Source organism: Giraffa tippelskirchi, chromosome 2, assembly GCF_054371585.1.
Source record: "Giraffa tippelskirchi isolate mGirTip1 chromosome 2, T2T-mGirTip1v1.2.pri, whole genome shotgun sequence".
NCBI lineage: Eukaryota > Metazoa > Chordata > Mammalia > Artiodactyla > Giraffidae > Giraffa > Giraffa tippelskirchi.
This window is the reverse complement of record NC_137276.1, coordinates 116227457-116240734: the sequence shown is the minus strand read 5'-3', so window position 1 is coordinate 116240734 and position 13278 is coordinate 116227457. Positions and strand designations below refer to the sequence as shown.

General features: G+C 42.3%; 1 protein-coding gene across 7 annotated transcripts in view; it reads right to left on the bottom strand.

Annotated features, from left to right (window-relative positions):
- TRIM67 (tripartite motif containing 67) overlaps positions 1-13278 on the bottom strand; it is a 63935-nt gene that overhangs the window by 20554 nt on the left and 30103 nt on the right. The window lies entirely within an intron of this gene.

Sequence of the window (13278 nt, the reverse complement as noted above, 5' to 3'; positions counted from 1 at the left end):
GGAAAGAGACCTGGAAATGAGCTTGAGCCATGTGGATGGAGGGTCCCAAGTCATCATGTAGAAGGGATGGTGGTGGCCTCCTTGGCAATCGAGACTCCTTACTCTGCTCAGTTACTGAGACCCAAAGGTAGAGCTGCAGGCTGGTGTCAAATCTATGCTCTTTAGCCTCAGGCTTCTTTTCAATGAAACATATGCCCACACAATCAAATTTGTCTTCAAAACTTCACTATTGAATAGACTGGTGCCCTTTGTTTTTAAATTTTATTTATCTATATTTTGATCATGCCCTGCATCCTGTGGGATCTTAGTTCCCCCAACCAGGGACTGAACCCATATCCCCTACAGTGGAAGCGTGGAGTCTTAACCACTGGACCGCCAGGGAAATCTCCTGATCCCTAGATTTTTAACGGTACTCTCATGTTTCAAATTAAAAAGTTGAGGGCAGAGAAAAAAATGGAGCCAGCTGGGTCATACCCACTCTCCACTGTCTTTAGGTCTCTGCTCACATATGATCTGTCTCAGAGGCCTCTCCCCTTGCCCTGCTTTATTCTTCTTCATAATGTTCATTACCACCCAACACAGGTTTGTTTGCTGTGTGTCTCTCCTCCCAAGAATGTAAGTTCTCTGGTTGCTCACATCCAGAAAGAGCACCAGGCACATGGCAGCATTAAACAACGTGGATATTTGTGGAATGAATGGGTCAATGAATGTGACTCTTTGGACCATATCCATGGTGTTCCAAGTGTGGTTCCTGGACCCTCAACATCAGCATCACCCAGGCATTTGCTAGAAATCCAAATCTCTGGCCTCACCCCAGTCTTACTGCTCAGAACCTGGGGGTGAAGCACAGGAATCTTTCTTTTAAAAAACTATCCAGGGATGTCTGATGCACTTTGAGATCCACTGGATGGTACAAACATAGCCACGGAGTGGATGAGAAGACATGGGGAGATGGAAGGTGACCAGGGTCACCAATGTTCAAGGTGAGGTCTGGGCTGTGTCCTGCTCTGCGAGATGGCTGGGAGCCTCGGGTGTGGCTCAGCTGAGAGATGGTTCCTGGAGAAGCTCTTCCTGCTTCCAATGGCTTCCCAATTCCACTCCCCACACACACACTTCAGCTAGTGTAAGCCCTTCCCTCCACGCTTACCCACCATGGACAATTCTGTTGCAATTATCCATGCAGGAAGACTATCCAGTAGAAATCGCAAGAATAGCAAAGTGTTCTGCATCTGCTCTGTCTCATACAGCTGCCACCAGTATGGGTGGCTCTGAGCCCTTGAAATTTTACCTAAAGTTTTCAGCCACCATGTGTGGCCAGTGGCTGCTGTCCTGGGCAGCACAGATCTTTGCACTCATCCTTAGCAGCTCATCCTGTCTTTGGTAACTTCACTCAGGAGGAGCTGGAGAGGTCAATGTCACTCAGATTCATCATCTGTGTCCAGAAAAGGGGTGCCTCCCTCCCTACCACACTCACTGCAAGAAGAAGGCTCTTGGAGGCTGCACCCCTTTTCCCTTCGAGGAGAGGCCCATTCCTGGGAACCTATGCACTCCTTCATGGTGGGGACTTTGTCTTTGTCTTTCTAGCCAGGCACAAAATAGGGGCTCCAAAACTGCTCACTGGCTGAATAGAAAGCAAAGCAATTGCTCCACTAGAAGCAGATGCTAACCAAGACTGTAGATCCATGGGCAACACACTTGTCCACAAGAAGCCTCATTAGTGAGTGTCCCCCTCCTTCCACCTGGGAAACTGGAGCCAGCATGGCTCTGCCCTCACCAGTCCCAGTCTCCCCGCAGCACAGCCCTGCTCTTGACCTGCTTCCTACTTGGCAAATAGATCCTGGATCTTGGCAAGGAGCCCAGAATAGAGTGATTTTTGAAGGCCTCTGGTGGCCTTAGGCAGACACTCAGCTGAAAGGGGAATGAATTCACAGCTCACTAGACACTGCTTCAGGCTCATCAGACTTGCCTCTGACCCTGGCCCAGCAGGGTGCAGCAAAGGCATGAAGGAAGAACCTGGACTCCCATGTGAGAGCTCTTCCCCATCGAAGGATGTCCTGACCCAACAAGCACACACTTGTATTAATACCTTTCTTGACCCCAGTTCCTTCCCATGTGGTGGAGCCACAAGTCAGCTCTCCTCACCCAGGTGACAGCACTGTGGAAACTGGCCCTGGTTGTTCTACCGGAAAAGGAGCCAGGGATTGGATGGCAAAGGTGGAAACCATTTCTCAAGGGACAAATTACTTACGGGCAATGTGTTACAGGTACACAGAGTATTGTATTTGGCTGCAGTTTTTTGAGACACGCTCTTCCTCTTTTCCAAAAGGACTGTCTAGGGGACACAGAAACTGTGTTCTTCTGGTCCTAGAAAAGGGATTCCCTGGTGGCTCAGATGGTGAAGAATCTGTCTGCAATGCAGGACACCCAGATTCAATCCCTGGGTTGGAAAGATTCCCTGAAGAAGGAAATGTCTACCCACTCCAGGATTCCTGCCTGGAGAATTCCATGGTCAGAAAAGTCTGGTGGGCTACAGTCCATGGGGGTCACAAAGAGTCAGACATGACTGAGAGACTACCACAATGCATTAAGCAAGGGGACTCTGGGGCAGCATAGCCAAATCTTGGCTCTGTCATTTGTTAGCTGTGTATCTCAGGAAGATTCTTCATCTCTTTGTTATAGAGGGTCTTCTTTTCATATGAGTTTGCACTATTACACTTAGAAATATAGCTCGAGCTTTCCCCAAATCCTCTTTTGCTACTTTTAAACCTGATCACACAAAAACAGGACATTTTAAATGTTCTTATTTAGTGAATGTTTGAGAGATAATAATGCAATGATACTTATCTAACAAGATGCTTTCAGTTTGATTTCTGGGTTGTAAGAAGTGCTGAATTGATTTAAACAGTCTAATTTTTTGTGCAAATTTTTCTAATTTGTTTCTTTTTAAATGTATTTATTTTAATTGGAGGCTAATTACTTTACAATATTGTAGTGGCTTTTGCCATACATTGACATGAATCAGCCATGGGTTTACATGTGTTCCCCATCTTGAATCCTCCTCCCACGTCCCTCCCCATCCCATCCCTCTGGGTCATCCCAGTACACCAGCCCTGAGCACCCTGTCTCATGCATCGAACCTGGACTGGTGATCTGTTTCACGTATGATCATATACATGTTTCAGTGCTATTCACTCAGATAATCCCACCCTCACCTTCTCCCACAGAGTCCCAAAGACTGTTCTATACATCTGTGTCTCTTTTGCTGTCTCGCATATAGGGTCATCATTACCATCTTTCTAAATTCCATATATGTGTGTTAGTATACCGTATTGGCATTTTTCTTTCTGGCTTACTTCACTCTGTATAATAGGCTCCAGTTTCATCCACATCATTAGAACTGATTCAAATGTATTCTTCTTAATGGCTGAGTAAGATTCCGCTGTGTATATGTACCACAGCTTCCTTATCCATTTGTCTGCTGATGGACATCTAGGTTGCTTCCATATCCTGGCTATTGTAAACAGTGCTGCGATGAACATTGGGGTACATGTGTCTCTTTCAATTCTGGTTTCCTCAGTGTGTATGCCCAGCAGTGGGATTGCTGGGTCATATGGCAGTTCTATTTCTAGTTTTGTAAGGAAACTCCACACTGTTCTCCATAGTGGCTGTACTAGTTGGCATTCCTACCAACAGCGTAGGAGGGTTCCCTTTTCTTCACACCCGCTCCAGCATTTATTGTCTGTAGATTTTTGGATAGCAGCCATTCTGACCAGCATGAGATGGTACCTCATTGTGGTTTTGATTTGCATTTCTCTGATAATGAGTGATGTTGAGCATCTTTTCATGTGTTTGTTAGCCATCTGTATGTCTTCTTTGGAGAAATGTCTGTTTAGTTCTTTGGCCCATTTTTTGATTGGGTCGTTTATTTTTCTGGAATTGAGTTGCGTGAGCTGCTTGTATATTTTTGAGATTAATTCTTTGTCCATTGCTTCATTTGCTATTATTTTCTCCTATTATGAAGGCTGTCTTTTCACTTTGCTTATAGTTTGCTTCGTTGTGCAAAAGCTTTTAAGTTTAATTAGGTCTCGTTTGTTTATTTTTGCTTTTATTTCCATCATTTTGGGAGGTGGGTCATAGAGGATCCTGCTGTGATTTATGTCAAAGAGTGTTTTGCCTAAGTTTTCCTCTAGGAGTTTTATAGTTTCAGGTCTTACGTTTAGATCTTTAATCCATTTTGAGTTTGTTTTTGTGTATGGTGTTAGAAAGTGTTCTAGTTTCATTCTTTTACAAGTGGTTGACCAGTTTTCCCAGCACCACTTGTTAAAGAGATTATCTTTTCTCCATTGTATAGTCTTGCCTCCTTTGTCAAAGATAAGGTGTCCATAGGTGTGTGGATTTATCTCTGGGCTTTCTATTTTGTTCCACTGATCTATATTTCTGTCTTTGTGCCAGTACCATACTGTTTTGATGACTGTTGTAGCTTTGTAGTATAGCCTGAAGTCAGGCAGGTTGAAAATTCCTTCAGTTCCATTCTTCTTTCTCAAGATTGCTTTGGCTATTTGAGGTTTTTTGTATTTCCATACAAATTGTGAAATTATGTGTTCTAGTTCTGTGAAAAATGCCATTGGTAGCTTGATAGGGATTGCATTGAATCTATAGATTGCTTTGGGTAGTACATTCATTTTCACTACATTGATTCTTCTGATCCATGAACATGGTATATTTCCCCATCTATTTGTGTCTTCTTTAATTTCTTTCATCAGTGTTTTATAGTTTTCTATATATAGGTTTTTTGTTTCTGTAGGTAGATGTATTCCTAAGTATTTTATTCTTTTTGTTGCAATGGTGAATGAAATTGTTTTCTTAATTTCTCTTTCTGTTTTCTCATTGTTAGTGTATAGGAATGCAAGGGATTTCTTTGTGTTAATTTTATATCCTGCAACTTTACTATATTCATTGATTAGCTCTAGGAATTTCCTGGTGGAGTCTTTAGGGTTTTCTATGTAGAGGATCATGTCCTCTGCAAACAGCGAGAGATTTCCAATCTGGAATCCTTTTATTTCTTTTTCTGCTCTGATTGCTGTGGCCAAAACTTCCAAAACTATGTTGAATAGTAGTGGTGAGAGTGGGCACCTTTGCCTTGTTCCTGACTTTAGGGGAAATACTTTCAATTTTTCACCATCGAGAATAATGTTTGCTGTGGGTTTGTCATATATAGCTTTTGTTATGTTGAGGCATGTTCCTTCTATTCCTGCTTTTTGGAGGGTTTTTATCATAAATGGATGTTGAATTTTGTCAAAGGCTTTCTCTGCATCTATTGAGATAATAATTTGGTTTTTATCTTTCAATTTGTTAATATGGTGTGTCACATTGATTGATTTGTGGATATTAAAGAATCCTTGCATTCCTGGGATAAAGCCCACTTGGTCATGATGTATGATCTTTTTAATATGTTGTTGGGTTCTGTTTGCTAGAATTTTGTTAAGGATTTTTGCGTGTATGTTCATCAGTGATATTGGCCTGTAGTTTTCTTTTTTTGTGGCATCTTTGTCTTGTTTTGGTATTAGGGTGATGGTGGCCTCATAGAATGAGTTTGGAAGTTAACCCTCCTCTGCAATTTTCTGGAAGAGTTTGAGTAGGATAGGTATTAGCTCTTCTCTAAATTTTTGGTAGAATTCAGCTGTGAAGTGATCTGGCTCTGGGCTTTTGTTTGTTGGAAGATTTCTGTTTACAGTTTCAATTTCCGTGCTTGTGATGGGTCTGTTGAGATTTTCTATTTCTTCCTGGTTCAGTTTTGGAAAGTTATACTTTTCTAAGAATTTGTCCATTTCTTCCAAGTTGTCCATTTTATTGGCATATAGTTGCTGATAATAGTCTCTTATGATCCTTTGTATTTCTGTGTTGTCTGTTGTGATTTCTCCATTTTCATTTCTAATTTTGTTGATTTGATTCTTCTGCCTTTGTTTCTTGATGAGTCTGGCTAATGGTTTGTCAATTTTATTTATCTTCTCAAAGAACCAGCTTTTAGCTTTCTTGATTGTTGCTATGGTCTCTTTTGTTTCTTTTGCATTTATTTCTGCCCAAATTTTTAAGATTTCTTTCCTTCTACTAACCCTGGGGTTCTTCATTTCTTCCTTTTCTAGTTGCTTTAGGCATAGAGTTTGATTATTTATTTGACTTTTTTCTTGTTTATTGAGGTAAGCCTGTATTGCTACGAACAGTCCCCTTAGCAGTGCTTTACAGTGTCCCATAAGTTTTGGGTTGTTGTGTTTTCATTTTCATTCATTTCTATGCATGTTTTGATTTCTTTTTTTTATTTCTTCTACTATTTGTTGGTTATTCAGAAGAATGTTGTTTAGCCTCCATATGTTGGAATTTTTAATAGTTTTTACCCTGTAATTGACATCTAATCTTACTGCATTGTGGTCAGAAAAGATGATTGGAATGATTTCAATATTTTTATAATTACCAAGGCTAGATTTATGGCCCAGGATGTGATCTATCCTGGAGAAGGTTCCGTGTGCACTTGAGAAAAAGGTGAAATTCATTGTTTTGGGGTGAAATGCTCTATAGATATCAATTAGGTCTAACCGGTCCATTGTGTCATATAAGTTTGTGTTTCCTTGTTAATTTTCTGTTTAGTTGATCTATCCATAAGTGTGAGTGGGTTATTAAAGTCTCTCACTATTATTGTGTTATTGTTAATTTCCCCTTTCATACTTGTTAGCATTTGCCTTACATATTGTGGTGCTCCTATGTTGGGTGCCTATATATTTATAATTGTTTTATCTTCTTCTTGGATTGATCCTTTGATCATTATGTAGTGTCCTTCTTTGTCTCTTTCTAAGGCCTATATTTCAAAGTCTATTTTATCTGATATGTGTATTGCTACTCCTGCTTTCTTTTGGTCTCCATTTCGGCGAAATATCTTTTTCCAGCCCTTCACTTTCAGTCTGTATGTGTCCCTTGTTTTGAGGTGGGTCTCTTGTAGACAGCCTATATAGGGGTCTTGTTTTTGTATCCATTCAGCCAGTCTTTGTCTTTTGGTTGAGGTATGCAGCCCACAGACATTTAAGGTAATTATTGATAAGTATGATCCCATTGCTATTTACTTTGTTGTTTTGGGTTCGTGTTTATACACCCTTTCTGCATTTTCTGTCTAGAGAAGATCCTTTGGCATTTGTTGAAGAGCTGGTTTGGTGGTGCTGAATTCTCTTAGCTTTTGCTTGTCTGTAAAGCTTTTGATTTCTCCTTCATATTTGAATGAGATCCTTGCTGGGTACAGTAATCTGGGTTGCAGGTTTTTCTCTTTCATCACTGTAAGTATGTCCTGCCATTCCCTTCCGGCCTGAAGAGTTTCTATTGAAAGATAGGCTGTTATCCTTATGGGAATCCCCTTTTGTGTTATTTGTTGTTTTTCCCTTGCTGCTTTTAATATTTGTTCTTTGTGTTTGATCTTTGTTAATTTGATTAATATGTGTCTTGTGGTGTTCAGCCTTGGGTTTATCCTGTTTGGGACTCCCTGGCTTTCTTGGACTTGTGTGACTATTTCCTTCCCCATTTCATGGAAGTTTTCAACTATTATCTCTGCAAGTATTTTCTCATGGCCTTTCGTTTTGTCTTCTTCTTCTGGGACTCCTATGATTCAAATGTTGGGGCGTTTCACATTGTCCCAGAAGTCCCTGAGGTTGTCCTCATTTCTTTTAATTCTTTTTTCTTTTTTCCTCTCTGCTTCATTTATTTCTACCATTCTATCTTCTACTTCACCTATCCTATCTTCTGCCTCAGTTATTCTACTGTTGGTTCCCTCCAGAGTGCTTTTGATCTCAGTTATTGCAGTATTCATTATTGATTGACTCTTTTTTATTTCTTCTAAGTCCTTGTTAAACATTTCTTGCATCTTCTCAATCCTTCTCTCCAGGCTACTTATCAGTAACTCCATTTTGTTTTCAAGATTTTGGATCAGTTTTACTATCAGTATTCTGAATTCTTTTTCAGGTAGACTCCCTATCTCCTCCTCTTTTGTTTGATTTGGTGGGCATTTATCAATTTCCTTATCTGCTGAGTATTTCTCTGCCTTTTCATCTTGTTTAGATTGTTGTGTTTTGGGTGGCCTTTCTGTATTCTGGCAGTTTGTGGTTCCTGTTTATTGTGGAGGTTCCTCCCTGTGGGTGGGATTGGATGATTGGCTTGTCAAGGTTTCCTGGTTAGGGCAATTTTGCATCGGTGTTCTGGTGGGTGGAACTGGATTTCTTCTCTCTGGTGTGCAATGGAGTGTCCAGTAGTGAGTTTTGAGATGTCTATGGGTTTGGTGTGACTTTGGACAGCCTGTATATTGAAGCTCAGGGCTATGTTCCTGCATTGTTAGAGAATTTGCATGGTATGTCTTGTTCTGGAACTTGTTGGCTCTTGGGTTGTGCTTGGTTTCAGTGTAGGTATGGAGGCTTTTGAATGATCTCTTATTGATCAGTGTTCCCTGGAGTCAGGAGTTTTCTGGTGCTCTCAAGTTTTGGACTTAAGCCTCCTGCCTCTAGTTTTCAGTCTTATTCATACAGTAGCGTCAAGACTTCTCCATCCATACAGCACTGATGATAAAACTTCTAGGTTAATGGTGAAAAGATTCTCCACAGTGAGGGACACCCAGAGAGGTTCACAGAGTTATGTGGAGAAGAGAAGAGGAAGGAGGGAGATAGAGGTGACCAGGAGGAGAAGAGCAGGGAATCAAAAGGGGAGAGAGCAATCTAGCCAGTAAACAATTCCCTGTGTGCTCTCCACAGTCTGGAACCTTCAGAGAGATTCATGGAGTTACATAGAGAAGAGAAGAGGGAGGAAGGAGATAGAGGTGAGCAGGAGGAGAAAAGGGAGAATCAAAAGGAAAGAGATAGATCTAGGCAGTACTCTGTTCCCTAAGTGTTCTCCACAGCCCAGAACACTCACAGAGATTCACAGAGTTGGGTAGAGAAGAGAAGGGGGAGGGAGGAGGTCGAGGTGACCTGGGGGAGAAAAAGGAAAGTCAAAAGGGGGAGAGAGTAATGAAGCCAGCAATCACTCTCCTAAGTAAAAATGCGTACTGAAGATTGGATGCTTAAACGTACAAAGTTGACGACAAATGCCGCAAAGCAAAGATTAAAAATACAGAGTAGAGGTTAGACTCTCAAAAATACAATATTAAAAAAAAATCACAAAAAGTATAAGAAATATATATACAGTTTGTTTTAAAAATAGGGTCTATTTTTTTGCAAGGTAATAATAGGTTATAATGGAGAAGGAAATGGCAACCCACTCCAGTATTCTTGCCTAGAGAATCCCGTGGACAGAGGAGCCTGGTGGGCTGCTGTCCATGGGGTTGCACAGAGTCAGATGCGGCTGAAGTGACTTAGCATGCATGTATGGATTGAAGAAGGACCTGGAAACCCACTCCAGTATTCTTGCCTGGAGAATCCCAGGGATGGAGGAGCTTGGTGGGCTGCTGTCTATGGGGTCGCACAGAGTTGGACACGACTGAAGTGACTTAGCAGCAGCAGCAGCAGCAGCAGTAGGTTATAAAAATGAAAAAAGGAGTAATAAAGAATTTAATTAAAAAGAAACAAATTTAAATTAAAAAAATGATAATAGTAAAAATATATCTAGTAATTTCTCTGGAGCTGTTACGGGCAGTGTAGGGTCAGTTCAGTTTCAGATATTTCCTTGTTTCAGCTTATACTTCTCAAGATCTATAGGACCCTTCCAATGTAGTTGGTGTTAACTACAGGGATTTTAATCTGTTGCACCTGTCACTTCCAAAGCGGTTCCCTCTGTTTATTTGGCTTCTTCTGTTTTCAGGTCTCTTCAGTGTCTAATTTCTGCCCTGACACAAGGGGGCGATGATGGTCTCTTGTTTAGGCTCATTTGTTCAGTCGTGCTATGGGGAAGGAGGAACACTGCAAACAAATATCACTGGCCTGTGTGGGGAGTGCTTGCAGTGTCTAGGCCACACTGGGTTTGCCCCCGCTCACGGAGTGTGTGCTTTCCCAGTCTACACTGCTCAGGCTCTGGGTTGCTCTACAGGGAGTGGGCCGGCTGCACTTCCCAGGTCTAAGCTGCTCTGGTTTATGTCCTCGGGTACTCCACAATGGCTCAGACTCGCTTGAGCCTGCGTTTTGTGCCCTTCCCCAGTCTGAGCAGCTCAGGTGACCAGGTGCTTGGTGAGCGCACTCTCCCCAGGCAGCGAGCGAGTGTGTCTTATCACCTCCCCAGTCTCAGCCCCTCGGTTTCCTGGGTGGCAGCGGGCGTACCTGTCTCCGGTGTGCTGTGTGTCTCTTCTGGGAGCTGATCTCTGGCTGCGACCCTTCCAGTGGATGTCAACCATCCAGAATTCCAGGAAGTCTTGGTTAGAAACTGGAAGCCTGCTCACAGTTTGGTAGGGGATGCGGTCTCTGGGGCCGAGTTTGCCCCTTTCCGGCTCTGCCTGGTTCCTGCCTGCCCCCTGCCTCCAGCGGGGGATGGGCTGGTACACAGCCGGCTAGCTCTCCTCTGGTATTCACTCAGTCCTTTATTCTGTGAGCCGGCGGCAGTGCCTTAGGTTAGGGCTTTTCGCGGGATAGTTCTCTCTCTCTCTGGCTATCCTACAGTTTATGTTGCTATCTAACATTAGCTTCCTCAGATTGTCCTCAGGGCATTCAGGCCCGGTCCTTACCCTAAGCAATGCAGCCCGCTCCTCCCCATGGAGCCCCTGCTTGCTAGTGGCGGATGCGAGCATCAGGGGTACTTCTCTGATGGGAATTGCTGTTAGGCACGTAATCTGTGGATTTTATTTATTTATTTATGTATTTTTCCTCCCAGTTATGTTGCCCTCCGAGATTCGAAAACTCCCCACAGACCCACCAGTGAGAGGGTGAGAGGGTTTCCTGGTTTTGGAAACTTTTCCTTTTTTAAGACTCCCTTCCCTGAAGGGATCTCCATCCCTAACTCTTTTGTCTCTCCTTTTATCTTTTATATTTTGTCCTACCTCCTTGTGAAGATAATGGGCTGCTTTTTTGGGGTGCCTGATGTCCTCTGCCAGCATTCAGAAGCTGTTTTGTGGAATTTGCTCAGAGTTCAAATATTCTTTGGATGAATTTGTGGGGGAGAAAGTGGTCTCCCTGTCCTATTCCTCCACCATCTTAGGACTGCCCCTCAAATTTTTCTAATTTGTTAAACTTACATCAGTTCTTTTAAAATAATAACAACTGTTTGTATTCCTCTGAAGGTGTAAATTGTAAAATAATTTAACTATTGTTTTCTTGGTAACTTTATTAATAATATCACTGTTTGAAATATTTAATCATCCTAATTAATAATGATAACTATCCTTTTAGATTACTCATGCTATTACTTTCTTTAACAAAAGAAACCTGTAAATTAAAAAGAATTTATTTATTTTTCTATTTTTGGCTGTGCTGGGTCTTCATTGCTGCACAGACTTTTCTCTAATTGTGGAAGTGGGGGCTACTCTCTGGTTGTGGTGAGCAGGCTTCTCACTGCAGTGGCTTCTCTTGTTGTGGAGCATGGACTGTAGGTGCTCAGGCTTCAGTAGATGCAGCACAGTGGGTTCAGTAGTTGTGGCACATGGATTTAGTTGTTCCACAGCATGTAGGATCTTCCCAGACAAGGGATCAAACCCATGTCCCCTGCATTGGCAGGTGGATTCTTGACTGCTAGACCACCAAGGAAGTCCCCCAAAGTCCTCTTTATTGTTTGATCTGGGTCTATCATATATGGGTTGTTATGGACTGAATGTTTGTGTCTTCTCAAAATCCATATATTGAGGTCTTAACCTCTGGGATGGAGGTATTAGGAGATGGGAACTTTGGCATGTGATTAGGTTTTGAGGGTGGAGCCCCCATGATGGAATTAATGTCCTTAAAAGAAAAGATCTTACTCTCTCCTCCCATATGCACTGAGGAAAGGCCATGTAAAGACCATAAGATCCAGGCTTCAGAACTGTGAGAGATAAATCTCTGTTGTTTAAGCCACCCAGTCTGTGGTATGATTCAGTTCACTTCAGTTCAGTTGCTCAGTCGTGTCTGACTTTGCGACGCTATGGACTGCAGCACGCCAGGCCTCCCTGTCCATCACCAACTCCCAGAGTTTACTCAAACTCATGCCCATTGAGTTGGTGATGCCATACAGCCATCTCATCCTCTGTCGTTCCCTCTCCTCCTGCCCCCAATCCTTCCCAGCATTAGAGTCTTTTCCAATAAGTCAACTCTTCGCATCAAGTGGCCAAAGTATTGGAGTTTCAACTTCAACATCAGCCCTTCCAATGAACACCCAGGACTGATCTCCTTTAGGATGGACTGGCTGGATCTCCTTGCAGTCCAAGGGACTCGCGAGAGTCTTCTCTAACGCCACAGTTCAAAAGCATCAATTCTTTGGCGCTCAGATTTCTTTATAGTCCAATTCTCATATCCATACATGAGTAATGGAAAAACCATAGCCTTGACTAGATGGACCTTTGTTCGCAAAGTAATGTCTCTGCTTTTTAATATGATATCTAGGTTGGTCACAACTTTCCTTCCAAGGAGTAAGCTTCTTTTAATTTCATGGCTGCTGTCACCATTTACACGGATTTTGGAGCCCCCCAAAATAAAATCTGCCACTGTTTCCCCATCTATTTGTCATGAAGTGACTGGACCAGGTGCCATGATCTTAGTTTTCTGAATGTTGAGCATTAAGCCAACTTATTCACTCTCCTCTTTCACTTTCATCAAGAGGCCCTTTAGTTCCTCACTTTCTGCCATAAGTGTGGTGTCATATGTGTATATGAGGTTACTGATATTTCTCCCGGCAATCTTGATTCCAGCTTGTGCTTCATCCAGCCCACCGTTTCTCATGATGTACTCTGCATATAAGTTAAACAAGCAGGGTGACAATATACAGCCTTGACGTACTCCTTTTCCTATTTGGAACCAGTCTGTTTTTCCATGTCCAGTTCTAACAGTTGCTTCCTTACATGCATATAGATTTCTCAAGAGGCAGATCAGGTGGTCTGGTATTCCCATCTCCTTCAGAATTTTTCACAGTTTATTGTGATCCACACAGTCAAAGGCTTTGACATAGTCAATAAAGCAGAAATAGATGTTTTTCTGGAACTCTCTTGCTTTTTCGATGATCCAGCAGATGTTGGCAGTTTGATCTCTGGTTCCTCTGCCTTTTCTAAAACCAACTTGAACATCTGGAAGTTCACGGTTCACATACTGTTGAAGCCTGGCTTGGAGAATTTTGAGCATTACTTTACTAGCGTGTGAGATGAGTGCA